General features: G+C 38.2%; 1 long non-coding RNA gene across 1 annotated transcript; it reads right to left on the bottom strand.

The window, feature by feature from the left end:
• On the bottom strand, positions 1 to 3,873 carry LOC109478255. The gene is made up of 3 exons (XR_002140721.1): positions 3,794 to 3,873; positions 2,790 to 2,890; positions 1 to 48 (listed from the first exon to the last, which is right to left on the bottom strand). It is a non-coding gene; the product is annotated as an uncharacterized LOC109478255 (long non-coding RNA).
• Between the last annotated feature and the right edge of the window lie 1,211 nt (positions 3,874 to 5,084).

Below are 5,084 nucleotides of genomic sequence, written 5' to 3'. Positions count from 1 at the left end.
CCACTACCAATGTTACCACCAGAAGTGCGAATATGCCCATGGTGCTACCTGCAACAATCGTTACACAAACACATATGCACATGGTTCATATAATTGGGTTCAGTAGACATAAAAAATTACAAAAAGGAAACAAAAATAAAAGGCGACATGAAAGCATGTACTTATCGTAAAAAGTAAACATTCGAAAGATAGAAAGAATCGTCGGTTAAGGCCATGTGGATTTGATTATATGGATGACATCCTCTGGAAACCTCAAAACTGACGAGAGCGTGCGAATGAAAAATGTTTGACAAAAAAAGTTTCCTTCATTATGAAATCTACGTGGTCATAAAGGTTTAACCAAAGGACTAAACACACAAATGAGTATGATATTGCGAATAAAAACAGGCTCTTATTTTTATTTCTTCACGTTTTCTTATTTTCTTGAATTGATTTCGGCATTATATCACATTAGTATTATTTTCCAATACATGTACTTTTTTGCAACAAACGGGATGCGGATGTTATCCAACATGGCCTAAATACGAGTCACGATGTTGTTTTGATGGGTCGAAGCTGTTGCCAAATGTTATTAGGTTACTTATTATGCCACTACTCTGCAAGCCCTAAGCTAGAATTATGCCACCATACAATTCTATCGCTCAGAACAAGCATAGAGCCTATATGATTAAGTTCTTATTAAACTCAAGGGAATTGGTGTCAACCTGGATTGAATGAATGGATGTTTTTTTTTTTAATTCCAACATGTAATCACCAGACGTGGTGACGACACACTCAAGTTTTTTCAACTTATATTAATGCCGCCACCAACACAGGGGACAAATACATGACAGGACAATACTCATTTACACCTGAGCTAAGTGAGGAAAGTCGTGTAAAGTGCCTTTCCCAAGGGCACAAGATCGGTGGCATGTCAGGACTCGAACCCGGGACTCTAAGTTCCGAGTCGCGCACTCTGCCACTACGCCACACGACCCCACTTAAATAATGGATGGTTTATTATTTTTGACTCTGTACTGTACATTAGTGTACAATATTAATGGCAGCTATAAAAGCTGACTTGGGGTGCAGTTTATACTCTGTGGCAAGCTAAGACACAAAATTGCAAAAAGATATAAAGGTATCATTAGTAAGTCTTCAAAACAGCTTACGGTAGTCGATACATGTAAGCTTTTTCTCCGGTCCAAGTTGTAATTCGCATAATTAGAGCCCAAAACAGTGTACAGTAAAATATATCTTAGATAGTTTGAGAAGCAAATTTTTGTTTCATGCAAAAATCATTGGGATGGAAAGTTTTTAGCCGACTCAACAAGCAAGTTGACGAGGCCACTGTAGCACTTGTAATGAAAACCACGACGGACGGACTCCACAAAATTCTGAGCAGATGAGAAATTCTTCTACCTTCATGGTCTACGTACATTGTAGATTAACCCTATATACAAGATATAGAATAATTCTATGTGCAACTGGTAGCAACTACGTATACGGCATAATACTTATTTATATATCAAGCCTGGAAAATCACTTATGCTAAAAGCTGGCGATCTCTCTTCTGTATAATTACGGTTTGGACCATATCCTTGGCCTCGGAATAAATTTCAAGGATTGTCCCTATTAGGTTTTAGGCAGATTTAAAGGCATCCAATGCAAATTCAGGGTATGAAACTGTAAATATTCTTAATAAGGCAGTCTGTATGATATTGAAAAATACTGTCACAGATTAGCACATTTGGATCAGTATTTCATACTTTGGGCTTAAAACTGCACAAACAAGCCCCAAGATGAGTGTTTTATTTTTCATCCCAGAGTTCCCCCGGTAACCGTTTTCATAAGTATTTTGGGTATTTTTGCTGTATGAATGTCGGTATATTTTGAAATAGTGTCGTTAAAACTTTTATAGTATGCAAAATAATAAGTGACTAGAATATAACTTTAAAAAAAGGCCGGTTTCAAAGCCCTAAAATTGCATTAGATGCATATTAATGATTCTGACTGAACCGAATCGAATGATAGTCGACTAGGTCATAAAATTTTCAGTCCTTGACATGAAAGGTATGAACAGTCGTGTGGTAGCATTCTATTTTCGTCCTTGCCCCTGGCCCCTTATGCTTTCCGTTTTAAGAACGTCTACATTCTCCCTTTGACACATCGTGGCATCTGTCTCCAACATATAAAAACCATGTGGTTCTTTTAACTGTAATTTAAGTCATCTAAAACCAAGGCTTTGAGGTTTAGAAAAACAAAATGAAACCTGGGTGAGATATATGAACACAAGCAAGAAGGGAGTGTACTATACTGTTTAACCACAAAAATAAAAACAAAACAAAAAGTGCTGACTACCGTGTTCCTTCTGTGAGAATATCACTTGACAATAGACTTTGCGTTGATGAAGGTTAGACATCCAGGGAAACAGTATTCGTGGGAAATTCAAACTCTACTACTGGATAAAAAACGGAGAATATTTTCCGGACGTTTCGAGTGGCATCCACCATTCTTCTTCAGTCTCACTAATGAACTAACAGAATCGTTAACACATATATAGGAACAACTGAAAAAAAAAAACAGTTATTATCTTTTACATCTTACACGTCTCACACACGTTTTTCATGTTTTCCAGTTGTTCCTATATATACATGTATGTGTTAACGATTCTGTTAGTTCATTAGTGACACTGAAGAAGAGTGGTGGATGCCACCCGAAACGTCCGGAAATTCTCCTCCATAATGTATCCAGTAGTAGAGTTTGAATTTCGTACGACAATAAACGTTGGGAATAGTATAAATTCGTACCTTGAACAGTAAGGTGCAGTACGTCTGCGAAGGCGAAAACCCGATCACTGGCAGAAGCTTCAGAAACGGCTGCTGTCCTCTCCCTTCTGCTCTCGACACGACTGCCAGAGAGTAGGTAGTCAAATGTGATCAGTACGGCGACTACAGTCTATTTGTAGCCAAGAGACAGATGATGGGCGTTATCTACATAATTCGCTCTTAACAGCTAAAAGGAAGCGATAATCCGTATCCCTTTGAACTGCTGGCCGGGAATGAGTGGTCTTATCAAGGGATAAACGGGAAGAATTATACCGAGAAGAATTTTAAAAGTAGACGGTACGGAAAGAAGTAGGATTGAAGGCCTTAAAACACTCTCTAGTGCAGATATAGCATACTTAATCCCTGATCCGTTTCAACGACGTCGTCTATGTAGACTAGATGCGAAATTAAACATCATATTACAAAGGAAAGGCATTGGCAGCAATGATGTTCGCCTGTAAAATGTTAATTAGTGAATTTGAAGTTTTAGTTCAAAACATAATAGTAATGTGAAAACTAAGGAGGGAGAGTTCCTAGCGTTAAAAACAGGATTATTTAGTAAGTCGCACGAATCTATCGCGTTGGTGATCAAAGCCAAGGTTTGAAGTGAAGGCGGAAGAAAGATTTTCGTTAAAAGGTACTTTAGCAAGTTATTCCGAGTCATTCTGTTCACATTGAACGATGCCTCTGATGAATCATGATTAAAACTATACTACATTACATAGCTTCATTTTATCACCAAGCCATACGCTTTGCATGAATATCTCTCTTAGATCATCACTAATCGCACATTGTCAATTAAAATGATTCAGTCATGAAAACAAGTCACTGACTTGATAAAACGTTAACGGTACCGGTGTTTTAGCCGGGTTTAAGCAACGAATATGCAAAAAAATATAAACAACAACAAAATTTTCAGGACGTTCTGCTTTGCTGTATCCCATTTCACTATGAACTTTATGGAATAGAAAAAAAAACCCCAATACCTTTTCCAGTTTTCAGCTGAAAGACGATGTTTCTTGAAATAAGCTTAATCGCGGAAGGTCCCCTGCAGCAACACTTTCAAAAGCTATGGCAAAAGCTAGTACATGGGTTCAGTCCTTTTCCTATATGAAGGATGTAGTTAAATCAATTCCACCTACGGCGTATAGCTATAGTTATAGCTGCCAATCTTCATTAGGCTATCATCATTAAATTATGAGCTACACGATTAACGGACAATATGATTAGCTTGGGGGGTACCATTCAATGTGCATATCCACTCTGCGTCAGAGGCGGCAATCGACAGCTCCAAGAAATTTCACTTCGCCCTCTTCCTCTCCTAACATCCGTGGATAGTGCATTTGAATTTCTCCTGCTATTAAAGTGTGCTTTATAGAGGTAGACTGGATTCGATGTGGATTTTTCTTTCCTTGAGAAAAAAAATCCCTGCGACGCCAGTGATGTAACGTGGGTGTCGCTCTCTTTGTTGAAACCCGAACCTCCGGAAGACTGACCACAGTATCGTCTCGTGCACAAATAGTCACACGTAGACTCACGTACATGTCTATTGACCGAGGTGTTTAGTTGGTTGAAAGGAAATTTCAGATTATGCAATGGAAATTCATACTCGGATGTGCTTTTGTGATGATGGATATCTCAACTTATTAATATTGCCACCGGTTACATCCTGTTTTATACGCTCGTATTCCTTTCGTTGGTAAAACTTTAATTCATCACTTGCAGGACGAAAGTGGTTTGTATTTGTAGCAAGACTTAGCTGTGATCTCTTTCAGGTCAGTGCGCTTGAAATATGCATATTTGCAGACAACTTAGTCATCTTGCACCAACGTCATATTTTCAGGAAATGTTTATGATCATTTAGGAAAGTACGTCACTTGGTATATCCTTAGCAATCTGTTTCTTCCAAACCGATGTAGTGACTCATTTTCGTCAAGGTTACCTGTAAGGCATCCATTGCCATTGCGGAGCAGCAAAACTGGAAATATTCTGAATAAGGAATGTTTATGTTATTGACACATACTGATTCACATTACAATCAGTATTTCCTACTTTGGGTATTTAAAACTGCAGAGCCAAGCCCCGAGATGAGTGCTTTATTTTATGATTGGTACCATAGGGCCTAGGGCCCTTCCAGTAACCATTTTTTTGGTAAGAATTTTGGATGATTTTCTCCATGAGGGTCAATATATATTGGAATAGTGTGGTTTCAACTCAGATACGTAGATAGGTGACTAGAATATTGACTCAAGTTAAAAAAGAATCTGGTTTCCCTAG

The sequence above is a fragment of the Branchiostoma belcheri genome, unplaced genomic scaffold (assembly GCF_001625305.1).
Source record: "Branchiostoma belcheri isolate BF01 breed outbred unplaced genomic scaffold, Haploidv18h27 scaffold43, whole genome shotgun sequence".
NCBI classification, from domain to species: Eukaryota; Metazoa; Chordata; class Leptocardii; order Amphioxiformes; family Branchiostomatidae; genus Branchiostoma; species Branchiostoma belcheri.
Note: the sequence above shows the minus strand (reverse complement) of the source record. Positions and strands in the feature narration are given on the sequence as shown.